Source organism: Malus domestica, chromosome 13 (assembly GCF_042453785.1).
Source record: "Malus domestica chromosome 13, GDT2T_hap1".
Taxonomy (NCBI): domain Eukaryota; kingdom Viridiplantae; phylum Streptophyta; class Magnoliopsida; order Rosales; family Rosaceae; genus Malus; species Malus domestica.
Genome location: NC_091673.1, coordinates 12685752 through 12708370, shown reverse-complemented (window position 1 = coordinate 12708370; position 22619 = coordinate 12685752). Strand labels below are relative to the sequence as shown.

Sequence of the window (22619 nt, the reverse complement as noted above, 5' to 3'; positions counted from 1 at the left end):
GTGATATCGTTCATGTTTCTTCATCTGGGTTTGTGTCTTGAATGTTGATTTTGTTTCTGGATAATAATGGAGTTTGAGAATCTGTTATGATTCTTATGCATTGGGGATTCTGTTATGATTTCTCCTGAGTTGATGAATGAATTCTGATATAGTAGTTGTGTTTTTAATAGAGTTTGAGATTCTGTCATGATTCTTGTGAATTAGGGATTCTGTTATGATTTCTCCTGCATTGGTGAATTGGTGAATGAATTCTGATATAGTGTTTGTGCGTTAGGTAATTGACGGGTTGATAGGGCTATTCTGGTATATCAGTTTCAAGAAGGTTGTTCGTATTTGTTTGATTCAAGATCTGATTGCAAGAAAGTGTCAATCTTTCTTGTGTTGTCCAAGGTGTTAATCTCTCTGGTTAGTTGGTTTTGATCTGTGGCAGTGTTCATTTGTCTCTCATGGTTGCGTCTTCGTTTAAAGTTGAAGGTGTTTTAGGAATGCTTACTATCAAGCTTAGGGATGATAATTTTGCCAAGTGGGCGTTTCAGTTTCAGTCGGTGTTAAAAGGATATAAGTTGTTTGGTCATTTTGATGGTACAACTCATTGTCCATCAAAGTTTGTTGTTGATTCAAATACCGGGGTCACAAGGGAGATCACAGGGGTGTATACTGAATGGGAAACAACTGATATGGCTTTGTTGAGCCTCTTGCTTGCTACTCTTACTGATGAGGCTATGGAGTATGTGATTGGGTGTCGAACGGCGCATGAAGCTTGGAATAATCTGGTTGATCGATATGCTACTGTGTCTAAATCCAGAATCAATCATTTGAAAACTGAATTACACACAATTCAAAAAGGGTCCGATACGGTTGATAAATATCTGTTGAGGCTTAAACATATTAGAGAACAACTTAGTGCTGCAGGTGAATCTATCTCAGATAATGATGTTATGATTGCTGGTCTTGCTGGATTACCTAGGGAGTATGGTGTTATTCGTACTGTTATATTGGCCAGGGAATCTACACTCACGTTGAAGGAGTTTAGAGCACTGTTACTTGGTACTGAAAGGGAAATTGAAGGTGAACTGAATACACTATCAGCACTCTACGTTCAAGGGTCAAGTTCTAGTTCCAACACTGGTTCTGGTTCTTCTGCTTCATCTTCCAATTCTCACAGTCATGAACATATTCCAGCTATCACTGCTAGCACTGGTACTCTCACTGCTGTACCTTATGCTGCACAACCGTCCCTACCACCACCTCCAGTTCAACAATCATATTATTCTCAACCTCCACCTCAGTTTCCAAATGACTTAGTTGGTTACGGTTTTTCTGCAAATTACAGTGGTCAAAATGCACCTAGACCACAGTCTTTGAATGCACAGTCTGGATCTTTTGGGAATAACTATAGAGGTCACAATAACTATAGAGGTGGTAACAATTACATAAATAACAATGGCTTCAGAGGAAGGGGATATAGTTCTGGCAATTCAGGGGGTTCAAGACAATCTGGGAATGGAAATAATCATTGGTCAGGTATGGTTGATACTAGGACTACAGTGCTGATTGAGTGTCAGATTTGCAACAAACGAGGACACACTGCAGTAAATTGCTTTCACAGGAATTCAAATGTCCCAACTACGGGTGTTGTCGTCGAATGTCAAATATGTGGGAAGAGGGGTCACTCAGCCTTGGATTGCTATCAAAGAGGAAACTATGCTTATCATAGACAACCTCCACCTCCATCATTGTCTGCAATGAATGCACAACAGACTTCTCAATTTCTTCCTCCCGATGCTTGGATTGTTGATTCTGGTGCGTCACATCATATCACTTCTGATATTAGTGCTCTCTCTCAAGTAATACCTTTTGAGGGATCTGAGAAGATAACAATTGGGAATGGTACAGGTATACCAATTAAGAATATTGGTTCCACTATGCTTCACACTCCTAAACGTTCCCTGATTCTTAATAAAGTTTTACATGTGCCTAATATTGCTAGGAGTTTATTCTTTGTGCAGGACAAGAAGACAAAGGAGATAGTGTACCACGGAAAGAGTAGGCCTAAGGAATTGTTCCAGATCCCTGTGGTTACAAGTACAAAGGGTTCTCAGTTCATAACAAAGTATCCAGCAGCTTATTTGGGAAAAGCAGTGAAGAATACTATCTGGCATCAGAGATTGGGACATCCAGCTCATGATGTACTGTCTACAATGTTGAAACAGTCAAATATTTCAGTACAAACAGATGATAATTATAGTACTTGTATCTCTTGTATTCAAGGCAAGATGTCTAGGATTCCATTTTCGGTTAGAACTGATAGGTGTACCTTTCCTTTTCAGAAAGTACATACTGATGTCTGGGGTCCATCACCTGTAAGATCCATAGAGGGATATAGGTATTATGTAACATTTGTTGATGAATATACAAGATTTGTTTGGATATTTCCCATGAGCAATAAATCTGATGTGTTTACCATCTTTGTTAAGTTCTACAAGTTTATTCTTAATCAATTTGGTACATCAATCAAGTCATTGCAAACAGATGGGGGAGGGGAATATACAAGCAAGAGTTTTACTTCATTTCTAGCTGACAAGGGCATCTTGCAGCTCATATCTTGCCCTTATACTCCTCAACAGAACGGAGTGGCAGAAAGGAAACATAGACATATTTTGGAAACTGCAATCACTCTTCTTAGTGCTTCTGGTTTACCTTCTGAGTTATGGTCCTTTGCTTGTGCACATTCAGTTTTGTTAATCAATAACATGCCTTGCAAAAGTTTGTCTTTCAGTTCTCCATACTTGTTTTTGTACAAGAAGGTACCTGATATACAATCTCTTAAGATTTTTGGCTCTGCTGTATTTCCATGGCTGAGACCCTACAACATTAATAAGTTACAACCACGCTCAATGATGTGTGCATTCTTGGGCTATTCACAGGGGTACAAAGGAGTGATTTGTTATAACTTACAGACCAAGAAGTTTATCATTTCTAGACATGTCTGTTTTGATGAGTCTTTATTTCCTGCGAAAATGGTTCAACACACAAGCCCTGCACGGGTGGATAGACATGAGGAACATGCACAACCAAGGGATGTACCTGTTATTGTTTCTATACCAATGTCACATGCAAGGAGACCTACAGATTCTGCAGACTCACAGAACTCTTTATCTCAATTAGGCATAGAAATACTTTCTCCACATACTACTACATCAGAAGATCATGTCTCAACAACATTCGAAAATCAGGGGTCTGGAACACCTTATGCTCATTCCTCTTCACCGATCACTACTCATTTGTTTCCTGTCATTGATCCTGCACAACTCCAGGTAGTTCTTCCTTTTACCTCTTCTTCACATCCTAATAATTCAGTCATCACAGATGTCAATCAGAATTGTATCCAAACCAGGTTAAAAACTAGTACCATTGTTAAGAAGAGTTATGTGGGATGTCTTGCTTCTCTACCTCAGTTGCATTCCTTACATCTTGATGAGTTATTCTCTGCTGATTTTTCTACCAACTTCCGTACAACTTTGTCTGGAGGTTTTTCATTTCTTGCTGACATCACGGATGGAGAAGAACCTAGAAATTTTAAAGCTGCATCATTGAAGCCAGAATGGCAACTTGCCATGCAAGAGGAATTTAATGTACTGAAAACTCAAGGCACTTGGATCCTTGTTCCACCTCCATCCCATCGGTCTATTATTGGAAGTAAGTGGGTGTATAAGGTCAAGAAAAATCCCGATGGTAGCATATCTAGGTTCAAGGCCCGGTTGGTGGCACAAGGGTACTCTCAGGAGCACGGCTTGGATTACTCAGAGACATTCAGTCTAGTGGTTAGACATACCACTGTACGACTTATCTTAGCCTTAGCAGCTCAGTTCAGTTGGCAACTAAGGCAACTTGATATCAAAAACGCTTTTCTTCATGGAGACTTGGAAGAAGAGGTTTATATGAAACAACCACAGGGGTTTGTGGATGCTTCATGTCCTGATCATGTCTGCAAATTGGTTAAATCCCTTTATGGGTTAAAACAGGCTCCTCGAGCTTGGAATTCCAAATTTACTAGCTTTCTTCCTGCTATTGGATTTCAATCCTCTCTTTCAAATAGTAGTCTATTTGTCAAACTTGATGGTGGCGACATAATCCTTTTATTGTTGTATGTTGATGACATAATTCTCACTGGTTCAAACTCAGTTAAACTACAGTCTGTAATTGATGATCTTGCTGGTGTGTTTGATCTCAAAGATATGGGGCGGTTAACCTACTTTTTGGGGCTGCATATACAGTATCGAGATGATGGTTCCTTGTTTATCTCCCAAACTAAATATGCTAAGGATGTGTTAAAAAAGGCAGGCATGGAGACCTGCAAGTTTACTTCCACACCATCTAAGCCTCATACTCAAATTCTTGCTGGTGAAGGAACAATGTTATCAGATCCGAGTCACTATAGAAGTATAGTTGGGGCTCTTCAATACCTTACTTTTACTCGCCCTGATATAGCTCATTCGGTGAACATGGTTTGTCAATTCATGGCACAACCAACTGATGTACATATGTTTCTGGTCAAACGAATCTTGCGATATATACAAGGCACTATTGACTATGGCTTACAGTATACAAAAAGCAAGGACTTCAATATAACTGCTTATTCTGACTCAGATTGGGCTGCAGATATCAACACCAGGAGATCCATTACAGGGTTTGTTGTGTATCTTGGGGCAAATCCAATTTCTTGGCAGTCTAAAAAGCAGTCCACAGTCTCTCGAAGCTCTACAGAGGCAGAGTACAAGGCATTAGCACACTGTGCGGCTGATGTGTTTTGGATCCGCTCCGTCTTTAAGGATATTCATCAAACCATATCAGTCCCACCATCCTTGTACTGTGATAACCTCTCGGCATTGGCTCTAAGCTCTAATCCAGTTTTTCACTCCAAGATCAAACACCTTGACACCGATTATCACTTTGTGCGTGAGAAGGTCCAGAAAGGAGATCTTATGGTTCATTATATTCTGACAGAGGATCAGGTAGCTGATGTATTCACCAAGGGGTTACATAGTCCAATATTTCAAAAACATTGCAGAACTCTTGGCTTGGGAGTTGGTTTTGCAACAAACTTCACTTCGGTAGCTCAACTCAGTTTGAGGGGGGAGTAATAACCATATAGTCATAACTGATTCATGTGACTATATTGGTTAATCAATTGGTTTGAGTTAGTTAGAAGAAAGTTGTTAGAAAGGGTAATTGAGTCATTCTGTGTTGAAAGGTTAGCTATTATAAATAGCTGTTGTAACTGTCATTTGGGATGTATTGCATTTCATGTGTGTTTCTGAATATACAAAGCTTTCGTTTCGTCTTCCTCTTTTCATCATTCTTTCTGCTATTGTTTGATAACATTAGTATATCATAATATTCAAAGTTAATAGTTTGTAGATTCTGGATTCACAGGTGGGTTCTCTGTGGAAGACTCAGATCTGGTCTTTCACTTTCCTGTTCTTCAGAAAGAGATCTGTAAGGGGATCCTTTAGGGCGTAGGGAGCCTGTGTGAGTGTACTCCAGTACTATGGCGGGGGTACATCTAAGAAGGATCTGGAGGATCTAAGATCCCACTTCGGATCTAAACTGAAATTGTCTGAGAAAGAAATGAGAGGTCTTAGTATTCAAACAAAAGACGTCGACGGTGCTCTACTAGGCTTACAATATACCTTGATTGCTGAAGTTCTCACCTTTAAGGAAGTAAATGGGGAAGCTTTCTGTGATTGTTTCATGTCTCTCTAGAGGAGACGCGATGGGGTGTCTATCAAAGACATCGGCGAGCATTGATTTCTGGCACGCTTTGCGAGGCAACGAGATCTACAAAGGGTTGTAGATGCAAACCAACCTTGGTTCTTCAAAAATGATTTGGTAATGGTAGTGGATCGAACAGACATGGGGCAAAATAGATGGGCGCCGCTTTCAATGGGTGTGTTCCGGGTCCAAATCCGCAATGTTCCGGTGCTCAGTATGACTCAGGCAGTGGCGGAATCCATTGCAGGATTGATTGGTACTGTTAAAAAGGTGGATAAATCGGGAAGTAGAGATTGTATTGGCAGGTTTTTCCGAGTAAAAATATGTTTCAATGTTTGGGAACCTTTTATGCGAATGACCTTTGTTAACTTCCCTGATGATGGACGAGTATGGGTTGATTTCAAATATGAAGCTTTACCAAAATACTGTCTAATCTATGGAAAGATGGGCCCAACCCGAGTCTGTAACAACTCCCACATTGACGGCAAAGAGGAAGATGTGCACTCAGGGGAAAAGGAAGAAGGCTTTGCATTCAAAGGTTTGGATGCAGTGACGGATCTTCAAGGTGTACCACTCATCACAGGATTTAAAAGCAGGTCATCTCGAAAGGCTAGTGATGGAAGGAGGGATATGGAACGTTGGAAAGACAATCGTAATGAAGATCAGGATGGTGGTAAGCATTCTGGACGCTCATCAACGGCCTTCGAGATGGGTAGTCATACGCAACATGATGGGTCTAAATCGTTCAGTGGAAGTGTTTACACAGATAAGTCAATTGAGGATGAAATCGACACTGTTATCTCCCCGAGTACGCGTTGTTGGTCCTCAAGTAAATGTGGCAGTGGGGGTCAGTCACTCGCGGATAAAATCCGTAACTTACGGAAAGAAGAAGAGGCTGACAGGAGGGCTAGAGAAATTGCCTTTGATGGGGGATTAATCGGACCTGGATGAGTGATTGGTGAATGAGCTGAGTACAATGTTCTTAATGAAATCCCAGAGCAGGATGGCTGGCTAAAATATGCTGGTATATCTTCGGGAACAAGACAAAGCTTTGACTTAAATAGCGAACCAATCGGTGATGAGGGAGCTAGCAATGATATGATTGCTTTGAAGAAGGAGGCTGAGGGACAGATGAGAGACTTGGGATTGAGAAAGGAAGATAAAGTATCAGAGGAAGACCCGATTGAATTGCTACCAATTATTGAGGCTGCTATGAAGGAAAATAAAGGAAAAAAGAAAGCCTTCAATGAGCTAGTATACTCGGAGCCAACTCCTTGTATGGAGCCTAAATGCAACAAACCAAGGAAAAGCCTATTTGCTGAGGCGGAGGAGACCAGCTTTGAGGGGTCTCCCAAGGCTCCATGAAGCTAATTACTTGGAACTGTCAGGGTATCGAGGGTGACCTGACAGTTGACAATTTGCTAGAACAGAACTGACTGCACACCCTTGACATAGTGATACTGCTAGAAACTAAAAATAAGAGCAGGAACTATGAGCATTTAAAAAGAAGTCTTGGAATGGAGTACTTGTTCACGGTTGATCTAAAAGGCATTGGTGGCGGTCTTTGTGTGTTTTGGAGAGATGAATCGATGATTATGTCTTTGAGGTCCGAGAAGTTTGTGATTGAAGTCAAACTTTGGGACGAAAAGTTAAACTGCTTTTGGCGGTTGTTTGCTATCTACGCTAGTACTGATGAGAAGAAACGCAAGGAACAATGGAGGAATCTGAGTAACAGAATTGACCAAGATCGTGACAGATGCCTTCTCATTGGGGACCTACGATGCATGGACACGGACACGGATACGGGGATACGGCACGATACGACACGGGGACACGTTAAATTTTTAAAAACGAAGATACGATACGTTTGGGATACGGCAATTAAAAAAATATATAAATATATCTAAAATACTTTAAAATAAGCATTCAAATTTATTACTCAAATTTAAATTTATTTCAATAAACTCCAAATAGTTAGAAAGATAGTCCATCCAACAAGCAATTAGTCTTCAAACTTGAAAAATTAAAATGAACATCCAAACTAAAATTAAAAAAACAAAGTCTCATTTAACTTCCACAGTCATAATGTCTCCTCCAGTAACTAAAGTAGTCTCCAATGACGGTTCATCCAGTAACTAAAGTAGTCTCCACAAAATAATATTATATACAAAAAGCAATCAGATTGAACAGGTTTTCAAAGCAATCAGATTGAACAGAGGCTTTCTTTTAGCTTCGAATAAAAACATAAACAGGTTGGGGCTTTTAGGTTCGAAAAAAAACAGAAAAGGGTTCTGCACAGATTGAGCTTCAAAATTAACAAAGTGAAAACGAAGTCGAAGGCTCTCACCAGCAGTTGCAGACGGAGACGATGGAGACGACGGATCAGTTGCAGACGGAAACGATAGAGACGACAGACGGACGGAGCAATTGCAGACAACAAGTCTGATTTCTGAGGTTCGAAATCGTTTTGGTTTTTAGTTAAACAATCGTTTCAGTTATCTAATTCGAATCAATCACGATTCTGTGCGGAATCCGTATCCTCTGATTTGGATTTTTTTTTCCTGATTATCCTCTGATTTTGTTTGAAACGTATCCGAAAATTATGATACGTGTATCTCGACAGTATGATACGCGTATCTCGACAGTATGATACGCGTATCTCATCAATAAAGAACGTATCCCTTCATTCTGATACGTATCGGGAGCGTATTCGTGCGTATTCTGTACGTATCCATATCCCTGTGTGTCAAATACGGGATACGTTGAGTTTTCCCCGTGTCCATGCATCGTAGTTGGGGACTTCAATGATATTTGTGTAACAAAGAAAAAGATGGAGGTAATCTGAGGACAGCTTTTAGTATGTGGGATTTCAGAGATTTTGTGGCCCGAAATGTGCTTATGGACTTGGGGTACGAAGGCTATCCCTTCACTTGGCGCAATAAAAGAGATTTCCTACTGTTGATGCACAAAATCAGCGAAGACTTTGGTACAACAGAAAGTGTCAGGTTTTGTGACCTTCGCTTGGTTGCTTCGGTCACTAGTGAGGATAAGTACGTAAATGAATAGAGACAGAGAAGCAAACACAGGATGTACGTGGTTCACCCAGATTGGCTACGTCCACGGAGTAGAGGAGTTCTTATTAGTAGTGAAGGGCTTACACAAGTACAAAGGATCAAGCTCTCAATTTAGTGAGTTCTTGTGAATGATTTTAACACAAATGGCATTAGGCCATATTGTGGGGGAATGACCCCTATTTATAGAAAAACTTGTAGCTTTGTCACATTGACATGTGTCATGTTATGATTGGTTCTTGATGTCGACACGTGCTGCGCTCTGATTGGCTTCTAATCTTGACACGTGTCGAGTAGTGATTGGCCTCCTGGTCGGAGGGGAACTCTTCTGGGTCCTTGACAGTATAGCGTTGGCCGGTGCTCGGTAGTTTCGGGATTGGTCAAGTATGGTACAAACAGTGCTCCCCTAAGTTCCCGAGTGAGGGAAACTCCTCGGTTGGGGACTTGCAAGATCCAATCCCTTGAGTAATCACGAAACTTCTAAGTACCGAAGTGTGGTCTGATCTTCATCTGCCCTTCTCTGGAAGTACCTTTCCTCCATCCGGGAATGGTGTATTTAGCTGATGAAGATGCACAAGGTAATGTATCAATTTCACTTTGAAGCTTACTTGTAGTTTCGGGCTTGGTCAAGTGCGATACAAACCCTATAGTAGGAGTCCCCCAAGTCGCCGAGCTAGGAGATCTGCCGAAAGAGGTGACAGACAAGGTAAGCAGTCAAACTTCCAAGTAAGCAACCCAGGATCAGAGGTTTGACTTCGGCTTCCGGTTGATTGTTCTCCTTCTCCTTGTCTCTCATTCAACTGCCAGGATAAGGAGAAGCAAATGGATAAGAGATGATATGAGATACTTTTGCTTTTGAAGAAGTAACTTTCCACAGGCTTATTCTTGAACTGTGCTTGAGGGTTTTCTGGTGCCCTTCAGAGTATAAGGCCGACTCAAAAATTTGAGGGTCAAAACAAGTCCATCAAATCTAGAGTACGTTCGACCTTGATGATATGGGATACTTTTGCTGTTGACGGAATAATGAATGTGGTATGGAAAGGTGTCGTGCTGTAGTGATCTGTTTCAGCTCACCGTTGAACCTTCTGCTTCAATCTTTTGCATGGCAGAAGTGGTATGCAACCTTTGCATTTAAATGGTCCTTCAGAACATTCCTTCATAGTGACTCATCCACGCTTGGCAGCTTCAGTGTAAAGAGCCAATATCTGATCAACTGTCATGAGGTATTTGCCGGTGGAATTCGTGACCTTGACAGCAGTTGAGGATGAGTACTCGAGAGCAATGCTAAGTAAGCAACCAGGCAAAGGCTCCAGGCAGTTAGTTCCAAATTGGAGGTTTGATTTCAGGTTCCGACTGACTGCTCTCTTTCTCCTTGTCCTGCAGGTGTGGACAAGGACAAAGACAAAGACAGGGAGAAAGCATGATATGGGATACTCTTGCTTTCGACCCTGATGATATGAGATACTCTTGTTCTTGGTGTGGCTTATTTGCTGAGGTATTATCGGGGGGAAATAAAACTGAGTATTTCGAGAGGTTATGTTGAGGGTGCCTTTTCGAATGCGAGAAAGGGTTGAGCATTTTTGCAGGTTTGCCTGTCCGTTGAGGAGGGAGGTCAATGTATATAGGGATTTCCCAATAACAAGTAGTAATGCTATTCCTTTACCCTTCTTGGTCACAGCAATGTAGTGGGAGCTGCCAGCTTCACGTGTTTTAATTTTGTCAGAGCACTTTGAAAAAGTGGTATGTGGTATCTGGAAAGCTGATGTTACGTGTGAAGATTACAGACAAGCTTTATCTAAGGAAATCTGGCTCTCGAAGTTCTGAGAGTTGTGCCTCTTCGGTTTTCGAACAAGCAATCCCGTCGAGGATTTGACTCTCGAGATTCGGAAAGCGGTGCTACTCCGGTTTTTGAGAAAGTAATTATGTTGGGAGTATTTTCTCGAATGTGAGTAAAGGTTGGACGTTCTTGCCAACCTGTCTTGCCGCAAAACACGGAGGTCGACACACATAGGGACTTTCCAGTTGTCAAGCAGTGGTGCTGTTCCTTTACCCTTATGGGTAATAGTAGGGTAGCTGGAACTTCGAAATTCTCGTGCCTAAACTTTGTCAGAGATCTTTGACAAAGTTATATGTGGTACCCGAGGAGTTGATGGTGCATATGGAGAGCGGTGATTGAACAGTGAGATTCACGTGCTTTCTACCTCACCAGAAATCTTCGACAGATTGCCCGTAATTTCCGCAAAGCTGAGTGTGCATGTGACAGGTGCTGACGAGGCTGAAAAAGCAGGTGCTTCTTCGATTTCTGAGATCGGCCCTCGTGGTCTCTGAGCAGCCCAGCTTTTGAGAAAGCAAACGCCTCTTCGATTTCTGAAGCTCCGTCGAGTGCAGATTTTTATAGAGGCTGGCATTAAGTTCCACAGCACACTTGAATCTCTACCAGTAGAAGCTCATTTCTTGCACTTCTAAGATCTTGATTTGTATGACCTCTTCCTTCTTCAACACATTTGAAAATGTCTGGACCCTCCGACCGTCGTTTTGACTTGAACTTTGGAGAAAAGACAGCCACGCCTTCTCCAGACAACATATGGCGCCCATCCTTCATATCCCCTACTGGTCCTCTTACCGTTGGGGATTCTGTGATGAAGAATGATATGACCGCTGCAGTGGTGGCCAGGAACCTTCTCACTCCCAAAGTAACAGACTACTTTCCAAACGGTCTGATGAGTTGGCTGTTAAGGACTCTCTGGCTCTTAGTGTTCAGTGTGCAGGTTCTGTGTCTAATATGGCCCAACGCCTATTTGCTAGAACCCGCCAAGTTGAATCATTGGCTGCTGAAGTGATGAGTCTCAAACAGGAGATTAGAGGGCTCAAGCATGAGAATAAGCAGTTGCACCGGCTCGCCCATGACTATGCTACAAACATGAAGAGGAAGCTTGACCAGATGAAAGAATCTGATGGTAAGGTTTTACTTGATCATCAGCGGTTTGTGGGTTTGTTCCAAAGGCATTTATTGCCTTCGTCCTCTGGGGTTGTACCTGGTAATGAAGCTTCAAATGATGAACCTCCAATGCCTCCTCCTTCTGGGGTTTTGTCAAGTACTGAGGCTCCGGATAACCACCCTCCGGTGCTTTCTCTTTCTGGGGCTCTACCGACTGCTGAGACTTCCCCTAAGCAACCTTTGTGAAGACTCCCTTTTGTTTGTTTATTTTGACTCATGTATATGTACATATTTGTGGCTTATCGAAAATATTAATAAATAAGCTTTGCTTCATTTCAACATATTGTGTTAAATACACCAAAGCCTTCTTCATAAAGTTCTTTGAATTTTTGCTTTTGTTGAAACCTGTATTGTTGAAGCTTTGTGAGTGAAGCATGTAGTTTGAGGTAGTGTTCCCTTAATTTCCCGAGTGAGGAAAACTTCTCGGTTGGAGACTTGAAAAATCCAAGTCACTGAGTGGTTGTGAGACTGCCGAGTATCAAGGTGCAGTAGCATATGGTGGGAGTCCCCCAAGTCTTCAGGCGAAGAGAGTTGCCGAATGAGGTGTCTAGCTAGTAGTCAATGTCATGAGTAGGAAAACTTCACTTGTTTCTTTTCGAAGTGGTAACGCAGGACTCTTTCTTCATATATTGTTTTTTGTTATGAAGATGTGTTAGGCCCAAAGAAGTGGAGGCCTAGACCCTTTTTTTTTTTTTTTTTTTTTTTTTTTTTTTTTTTTTTTACTCCCTCCCTTTTTCTTTGGAATGTTTGTACAGATATCTATAATGTGGCCTTTGTCATGATTTTGGAGGATGGGTGTATTCGAATCCAATGAGGGGTAGGGTATGACTCATTATCATGTGCCATGATTTTGTCTTCCTTTAGCTTTTCTTTTGCTTTGCTTTACCATTTTTGCTTTCCTTTAGTCTTCCTTTAGCTTTTCTTCAATATAACACCATTTTCTGTGGCTCAGATCGCAAAACCATCTTCATGAAAGTTGTTCCTTAGCTCGTGAACTACAACATTTCCGAATTGGAGATCCATCGGAGCAGTACAACTCCAGAAATTCAGGTATGATGAGTGATTGTTCGTCATTTGTATATCAACGCGTCAGACTTGTTGTGAGCTTCCATTTTCTCTTGCTCAGATCAACATACTTTCTTCATCGAAGTTGTTCCTTAACTTGTGAACTACAACATATCCAAAATTGAGATCCCTCGGAGCTGTATAACTCAAGAAATTCAGGTATGATGAATGACTGGTTATTATTTTTCTGTCAACCCGTCAGATTTGTTGTGAGCTTCAAAACTCCATTTTCTATTGTTCAGATCAGCATGCTTTCTTCATTGAAGTTGTTCCTCATCGTCTCTTTCATAACATATCAAAAATTCAGAATGAACTAATGGTTAAATATTTCCAGATCTTCGAAACATCACAGCAGCTTCGAAATCTGCAAGAATCCGACTGTCATGTTTGGAGCTTCAACACTTTAATTTCCGTCGCTCAAACAGAAATGGTTCCTCTTGAAAGTTGTTCATATGCTCAAGAACTATAGGGTGTCCAAAATTCAGCTCCATTGGAGAAGAGCAGAGGTTGCAGAAATTTGATAGATGAAAGGAGGCGGAAGAGGGAGAGAGAGAAAAAGTCTCTTGGGTTGGATTTCTATTTTGGGGCAGATTCCAATTTTTGTAGCACCTTCATTATTGATGAATTGCTTGTACTTTTGTCCATTATGAAACTTGGGACTTTGGCTTGTTGTTGGATCTATTATAATATGTTTGGGAACATATATAAGTGAATAAATAAGAAGGAAAATTTTGGGCCCTTGTGGGTGTAAAACAAAAAATGTTTATGTTTACCCAAGTGTTTTTGTACAAGTTCACGGGCATCTTGGGTTTTGTGAACAAAATTTGTTTATTTGGAGCAAGGTTTTGTGTTGAAGCTTTGTAGGTGAAGCTTTGGTGTTGAAGCTTTGTAGGTGAAGCTTTGTAGATGAAGCTTTCTAGGTGAAACTTTGATGGTGAAGCTTTGTAGATGAAGCTTTGTAGATGAAGCTTTCGAGGTGAAGCTTTGATGGTGAAGCTTTGTAGATGAAGCTTTCTGGGTGAAGCTATGTAGGTGAAGCTTTGTAGATGAAGCTTTCGAGGTGAAGCTTTGATAGTGAAGCTTTGTAGATGAAGCTTTCTGGGTGAAGCTATGTAGGTGAAGCTTTGTAGGTGAAGTTTTTTTTGGCTGTGTATGAATAGATCTATTGTTTGGATATAAGCCATTGTTTGGTTGTTCCTTTCTTTGTATAGTCTTGTCGACACATACTTAGATTTTGTTTCGTGTTGGATATATCTGCTTTGAGGTTTCAACACTTGAGTGTTCCATTGCTAGGAATGTAAAAGAGTGAGGGCCGAGTTGGCTAAATTACCTCTTTATTGAATCCATTGCCAAATGGCCTTCATTACATAGGATGCCGAACGGCTGTAGCTTAACACTTGTACAATGTGAGTCTTATTTGTAATAGTACTTCAAGTGGTCAGCATTCCATGGATGGCCAAGGGTCTTGCCGTCGGAGTTTCTGAGCTTGTAGGAGCCAGGGCGACTGATGCCGACGACCTCGAACGGTCCGTCCCAGTTAGGACTGAGTGTTCCTTCACTCGGGACTCTATCACAGAGTAATCTTTTCTTCAGTACCCAGTCTCCCACTTTGAAAGAGCGAGGTTTGACCCTTGAGTCGTAGTAGTTGGAGATGCGCTGCTTGTAGGCGACATTCCTCAGGTGAGCCTGATTTCTGTGTTCCTCGACTAGATCCAGGTTGAGGGTGAGTTGCTTGTCGTTCTCACTCTGTATGTAGTTCTGGATTCGGTATGTTGCTTGCTCAAGCTCAACTGGGACAACTGCTTCTGTACCAAAAGCAAGTGAGAATGGAGTTTCTCCTGTAGAAGTCCGATATGAAGTGCGGTATGACCAAAGGACTTGGGGTACGAATTCTGGCCAACAACCTTTAGCTTTGTCCAAGCTGGTTTTCAAAGTGCGCTTGATTATTTTGTTGATGGCCTCAACTTGTCCATTAGACTGGGGATGAGCTGGAGAGGCAAAGCATAAGTTGATGTTGAACTTAGAGCAGAACAACCTGAACTTCTTGTTGTCAAACTGTCGCCCATTGTCAGTGATTATCGCATTGGGAATGCCGAATCTACAAAGGATGTTCTTCCACACGAAGTCTTCTATCTTTGCCTCAGTAATGGTTGCCAAGGGTTCTACTTCGGCCCACTTTGTGAAGTAGTCTACTGCAACGACTGCGTAACAGACTTTGCCCTTCCCTGCCGGTATTGGGTCGATCAAATCAAGTCCCCACTGGGCGAAGGGCCAAGGGCTGATCATAGGAGTAAGAGGCTCTGGAGGGGAATGAGGAATAGTCGCATATCGTTGACATTTGTCACATGAGCGGGATACTTTGATGGCATCCTGGTGGAGTGTTGGCCAGTAATATCCTTGGCGAAAAGTCTTGTGTGCTAGGGACCGAGATCCAGCATGATCTCCACAGACTCCCTCATGTATTTCCCGAAGGACGATTTCCGCCTCGGCAGGCGTAAGACACCTTAAGTATGGCAGGCTAAAACCTCGCTTATAGAGTTGATCATTGATAATCAGGTAGCGGGTAGACTTGTATCGAATTTGCTTAGCCTGGACTTTATCATTTGGGAGGGTGCCATGAGCAAGGAAATTATAGATCGGGGTGATCCAACTATCCCCCTGTTGTAAGTTGCATACTTCTGCGGCCATGGTGCTTGGTGTTGCCAACAGTTCGACATGAATTTTTCTTCCAATCTTGTCTTCCACAGCTGAGGCGAGGCGAGCCAGGGCGTCTGCATGACTGTTTGCCGCTCAAGGAACTTGGGTGATCTGGTAGTGGAAGTGCTTGAGCAAAAGTTGTGTTTGCGCAAGATATGCTGCCATGGAGCTGTCCTTAGCATCAAAGTTGTTGGTAACCTGGTTGACCACTAATTGGGAGTCACTGAAAATATCAATTTGTTTAACCCCGAGGTGTTTGGCCAAACGTAATCCTGCTAGAAGGGCTTCATACTCGGCCTCATTGTTTGATGCCTTGAATTTGAAACGAAGAGCATACTCCATTGCTACTTTGTCGGGCGTAGTCAAGACTAGTCCCGCTCCACAGCCTTGTTGGTTGGATGAGCCATCAACATACAGACTCCATGCTGGGGTTGTTGGTTCTATCTTCTGAGCTTCCGGGGGTAATGAAGCCACTGCTTCAGGTGTAGAAGCAATGTCAACCGGATATGTGAAGTCGGCAATGAAGTCTGCCACTGCTTGGCCCTTCTCAGCTGGCTTTGGTTGGTAGGAGATGTCAAACTCACCCAACGCTATTGCCCATTTGATCATTCGCCCTGAAGTGTCAGGACTTTGGAGTATCTGTCGAAGAGGATAATTGGTAAGCACGATGATGGAGTGCGCTTGAAAGTAAGGGCGGAGTTTTCGAGCAGACATGACCAATGCTAGAGCTAATTTCTCAATGTTGGAGTATCGTGTCTCCGCATCTTGTAGGGCCTTGCTAGCGTAGTAGACGGGCCGTTCGACACCACTGTCCATTCGAATAAGAACAGAACTGACTGCTGAAGCCGAAACTGATAGATAGATGATGAGAGTGTCACCAACTTCTGGTTTGGAGAGCAGAGGGGCTTTACTCATGTACTCTTTGAGGTTCCTGAATGCCTTGGCACATTCCTCCGTCCATGTAATGTACTTCTTATTTCCCTTGAGTGCTTTGAAGAAAGGAGCACATCTGTCTGTGGCCTTAGAGATGAATCTGGTTAAGGCTGCCACCTTGCCAGTAAGGCTTTGGATGTCTTTTGAAGTTATTGGCTCTTTCATGTCGAGGATTGCTTTGATCTTTTCAGGGTTAGCTTCAATGCCTCGTTGGCTAATCATGAAGCCTAAGAATTTGCCAGAGCCCACGCCGAAGGCACATTTGTTGGGGTTCAACCTCATTCGATACCTCTTTAGAATGGTGAAAGTTTCAGATAGGTTGGTGATGTGTTGGTCAGCATGTTTGCTTTTGACTAGCATATCATCAACGTAAACTTCCATGTTCTTCCCAATTTGTTCGGCGAACATTGAATTGACCAGTCTCTGATAAGTTGCTCCTGCATTCTTTAGGCCGAAAGGCATGACTTTATAGCAATATAGTCCCCTGTCAGTAGTGAAGGCCGTGTGTTCTTGGTCTGAGGGGTTCATGAGGATTTGGTTGTATCCTGAATAAGCGTCCATAAAGCTCAAGAGCTCACACCCTGCCGTAGAGTCTATAAGCCTGTCAATAAGAGGAAGAGGGAAACTATCTTTCGGACACCCTTTGTTTAGGTCGGTGTAGTCAACACACATCCTCCACAAGACCTTTTGAAGCAAAAGACTTTCTTTGGTCGGATTTTTCCTAACAAGGACCACATTTGCTACCCATGTCGGGTAATTGACTTCGCGGACAAAGCCTATGCCTTTGAGTTTTTCAACTTCTGCTTTCATTGCCTCGTATCGTTCAGCGTCATAAGATCTTCGTTTCTGTCTCACCGGCTTGATCTTGGGGTCAATACTCAAACGATGACAAATGACATCGGGAGAGATGCTTGGCATGTCCTCGTATGACTAGGCGAAGACTTCAGTGTTCTCTTTCAAAAAAGATATCAATGCTAACCGAAGGGGTGGTGACAATGTGGTGCCAATATTCACCATGCGGTCTGGATGATCTCTTGAGATAGGTACCTTCTCCAACTCTTCAGCAGGTTGGGCTTGCTGGGTGAAAGAGTCATCTCGAGGATCATCGGGTTGATTGTTGCTATCAGGAAGATCCAAGTTCGCTTCATCTAGGCTGGTCTTTGTGACTTGGTCATGTACAGACAGGGTTTCCTTGGGTCCGGGCAAGTGTTGTTGCTTAACTGAAGTGTTGTAACATGATCGTGCACTAAGCTGATCTCCTCTGATGTAGCCGTTGCCATGGGGGGTTGGAAATTTCATCAACAGCATATGCGTGGATACCATAGCCTTGAGATCATTGATGCCTGTGCGCCCAAAGATGACATTGTATGCCGTTGGGCAGTCAACCACTAGGAAGTTAGTGGTAATGGTAGCCGTGTAAGGGCCTGTACCAATAGTAAAGGGTAAATGTATGCTCCCTAAGGGTTGCACGATATCACCGGAGAAGCTTATCAGAGGAGAAATCGAGCGATCGAGCAAGTGTTCAGCTACACTGAGTGCCCTGAAAGCTTCGACAAACATGATATTGACCGAAGCCCCTGTGTCTACGAGGATTCGTCGAACATCAAAGTTGGCTATGTGAGCCTCCACGATCAATGGGTCGTTATGAGGGTAGATGATGCCTCTTTCTTCCTCAGGGTAGAAACATATCGGATCCCAGTTAGGCTTTTGATACTTCCCTCCCCTGATGTCTTCCACGTGAAACACTTGGTGACCAGGCCTCAGAATTCGTTCACTGTTTTTCATGGCCCTATTGGAAGATTCAGATATGGGCGTGCCGCCGCTTATGGAATATATGACATTCACCTGGCGTTGGTTACGGTTATCCCTTTGAGGGTGAAGAAGGAATTGATCAATTTTTCCTTCTCGTGCCAAAGCTTCAATACGATCACGGAGGATGATACATTTCTTGCTATCATGGCCGTTATGCTCATGGTAGCAACAAAACATGCCCGCGTTATTCGGGGGCGTGTAATCTGGGTGCCTCGACTTTGGCTTTGGTATCAGGTGAGCTATGCTGGGGTAAATGGCCGCGCATGTGGCATTCAAGGGCGTGTATGTCTCATACCTTGGGGTAGGGGGTATCTTGACGCGGGTTTGACCCACTGCATTGACTGCCTGGGGGCGAGCGTTATTGTGGCGATACCCTTGGTTATCGGGATAGTGTCCCTTACTCTTTTTACTGAAAGGAGAGTGGTGAGGATGGAAATCATTCCTCTTGCCTTGAAATTGATATGTCTGTTGATTCGGCGAAGCATTATGCAAGGCATGGGGAGGTGCCACTGCTGTTTGGAAAGTCGAGGTCTTCTCATTTAGGTGAGTCTGGCTTCCACCTCCCACTTGTTGATAAAGGATGGTTGTAGGGGGTTTCTCCTGATATGTCTTTGCCTCGGCGGAGGCATGGTTATAAGCATGCGCCATCACCTCAGAGTAAGTCTTCCAAGTATTGGCATTGATCATGTATTTAAAGAAACAATCACGTAGGCCTGCCGTGAAGGCTTTGAGGGCAGTCTTGTCGTCTGCCTCGGCACACCGGGAGTATTCATGGCTGAAGCGGCCAGCATACATACGTAATGACTCGTCTGGCTTCTGGCGGATAGTGTACAAGTCATCTGCAGAGTGCAAACGATAGGTTTGGAAAATGTGTTGGGAAACAAATAGTTTCCTCAATTCCTCAAATGAGTCTACCGTCTCAGGTGTAAGACGACAATACCAATTTAGAGCTCCACCAGAGAGGGTGGAGGGGAAGAGAAGACATCGTTCTTCGTCGGTGTGTCCCCGGTATACCATGGTGGACTCAAAGAGGTTAAGGTGTTCAATCGGGTCTTCCCTTCCAGTATAGAGCTGTAAGTCAAGCTTCTGCTTTGTCTTCGCTTGGAGGGGAGTGTTGAGGATCCTTCTTGTGAGAGGGCCAGGCCTGGGTTGGTTCCAGTCAGGTATCTCGGCTTGACGTTCAGCCTTCAGCTTGTTTACTTCCTCAAGGAGCTGCAGGACAAGGGGGTCCTGAGTGGAGTCGTGCACCACTGAAGTTTTCTTCTGTAAATCTCCATCTCCTCTTGGAATTAGGAAGGTTTGATCAAGGGCATGTGATTTTTCCCTGGACTCGCTGTACTGGCTTCCAGGGTATGTCTGTCGGAACACCTCTGAGTCCCCTGTACCCTCATGTCTCTCTAGGACTTATTGCCCATTCCCCAAATTGGTGGCCGGCTTGGGCCGTGGCAGGGGACCGAGTCTCTCAGAAATCCTTGGGTCATTAATCTTTGAGCTTATATGGATGGAATTCTCTCGACGTTGCTTCAGGAAATCCCGACAATCGCGAAAGACGGCTTTCGATCCTTCTGCCCCTTCAGCAAAGAGGTGTCTCCCTCCACTTCTCATGGTTCGGGTCGAAGCAACTGGGTTAAGAGAAGCCTCATGTTGATTATCAAGTCGAGGGGTAATCTGTTCCCTATCAGGGATATCTATGTCGAATGCATGTGACCCTCCATGTTGGAGGGCACCCAGTTGATGGTTGACTTCCACGGGGGCAACAAGCTCGCGTGTCTGAGCTTGCCTAGCTTCGTGGAGTGTCTCGAAGAGCTTCTCATATTGCTCCTGGAGGACCTCATTCCTCATTGCTATCTTGTTGTTCTGAGCTTCCAACTCATCGACTTTAGCTTGAAGAAGAACTCGTTTTCCTTCCTTCTTTCGTTGTTTCGCACTATGTGCAAGGGGGGTGTCATTCTGTGTGATGTGGCTTCCTTCGCTTCCCATGTTGGAGAGGGATGCCTGGTCAAAAGAAAGTGTACGAATGATAGAAACCAGCTTGACACAGCTGAAGAGAGTAGGAATAAGTGTCGTTTCCCACAGACGGCGCCAAATGTTGATGCACAAAATCAGCGAAGACTTTGGTACAACAGAAAGTGTCAGGTTTTGTGACCTTCGCTTGGTTGCTTCGGTCACTAGTGAGGATAAGTACGTAAATGAATAGAGACAGAGAAGCAAACACAGGATGTACGTGGTTCACCCAGATTGGCTACGTCCACGGAGTAGAGGAGTTCTTATTAGTAGTGAAGGGCTTACACAAGTACAAAGGATCAAGCTCTCAATTTAGTGAGTTCTTGTGAATGATTTTAACACAAATGGCATTAGGCCATATTGTGGGGGAATGACCCCTATTTATAGAAAAACTTGTAGCTTTGTCACATTGACATGTGTCATGTTATGATTGGTTCTTGATGTCGACACGTGCTGCGCTCTGATTGGCTTCTAATCTTGACACGTGTCGAGTAGTGATTGGCCTCCTGGTCGGAGGGGAACTCTTCTGGGTCCTTGACAGTATAGCGTTGGCCGGTGCTCGGTAGTTTCGGGATTGGTCAAGTATGGTACAAACACCTACCAATCCAGCAGTGATTAGATCGCGGGTTGGCAACCCTTGGCTGATATAATCTCTACCCTGATACTAAAATCAAGCATATGGTTCTGGAATGCTCATATCATGTTATTCTTTTTCTCTTTACTAATAAGATCTCGAAGCGGAGGGTAGGAAATTTGTGTATGACGCTCGCTAGAGCAAGAAGAAAGAGTGTTGTGTGCTGGTCTCTGATCAGTGGAAAGATAAGGCTGGAGGCTCTCATGCTTATAGGTTCTGTGAAAAAATAAAAACTCTTCGACGAAGTCTCAAGGCTTAGTATAGAGGAAATGGTAGGAACTCTAAGAACTTGATTCAGCAGCTGAAGATGGAGATTAGGGAAGCTTATACCTCTAATGGTTTTGATTCTGCTGAGATTAAAAAGAAAGAGATCGACCTCAAAATTACGCTAAAGGAAGAAGAGGCTACTGGAAAGTTAAATCCCGAAATCAGTGGCTTAAAGAGGGTGACAAAAACACAAAATTCTTCCATACGCAAACGATTAAAAGACAAAGGTTCAATCAAATCCGTGGGATTAAAGATAAAAAGGGGTCTGGCAAGAGACTAAGCCTGAGATTTGTGCCACAGTTTCAGACTACTTCATGGAGCTATTTCAATCTTGTGAACCTAGCCAACTGGATGAGATTGAATATGTTATGAACTCTTGGGGTCTCCCAATAGGACAACAATGTGTTGATTGCGCCGATGTTGGAAGGTGAAATTATGGAGGCAGTCTTTCAAATTCCCCCTACGAGATCACCAGGTCCTGATGGATTCACTGGCTGCTTTTACCATGATCACTGGGAAACTATGGGGCAGGATGTAGTGAAAATTATGAAAGCTTTTTGGCACTCAGGCTCTCTCCTCCGGAAACTTAATCACACCAATCCAGTGCTCATCCCAAAGGTGAAATGTCTTAGGAATATGATGCAATATAGACCCATCACTCTCTGTAATGTCATCTACAAGGTTATAGCCAAGGTTTTAACTAATAGACTTAAGAAGGTGATGCCGAAAGTGATTGGGAATAATCAATCATCCTTTGTAGCTGGTAAGCAAATTCAGGTTAATATACTTGTTGTGCATGAAGTCTTGCATTCCTTGCTCCATCAAAAGAAGGAGGATCAAGCGGGTATGGTAATAAAGCTGGATTTGGCAAAGGCATACGAGTGTGTTGAATGGAATTTCCTCATTGGTATGATGGCTAAAATGGGTTTTGCACCTCTATTCTGTAACTGGATCAAGGAATGTGTCTCTACTGTTTTTTTTAGCATTCTTATTAATGGCAACCCAACGGGATTCATCTGACCGAATCGAGGCCTTCGACAGGGCGACCCTCTCTCTCCCTTCCTGTTCCTTATATGTACTGAAGGTTTTTCTATGCTAATCAGAAGGGCGTTGGAACTTGATGCTCTTCATGGAATTAAGCTTTCGCAGAATGGGACATTGATAACCCATCTCTCCTTTGTGGATGACTCTGTTTTGTTTGGAAGTGCTACTGTGGAGGAGGTGTGAGGAATTGCTGGAATTTTGACGATTTATGCTCGGGGTTTGGGACAAGAAATTAACCTAGCCAAAAGCTCCATCTTTTTTTGGTCTAAGACTTCAAAACGGGACAAGGGTAAAATTGGGAAACCTTAGGGATCCAAAG

General features: G+C 43.1%; 1 long non-coding RNA gene across 1 annotated transcript; it reads left to right on the top strand.

Annotated features, from left to right (window-relative positions):
- The first annotated feature begins 12784 nt into the window (after positions 1 to 12784).
- Positions 12785 to 13367, top strand: LOC139190756 (uncharacterized). The gene is made up of 3 exons (XR_011575130.1): positions 12785 to 12894; positions 12971 to 13068; positions 13244 to 13367. It is a non-coding gene; the product is annotated as an uncharacterized lncRNA (long non-coding RNA).
- Positions 13368 to 22619: the final 9252 nt, after the last annotated feature.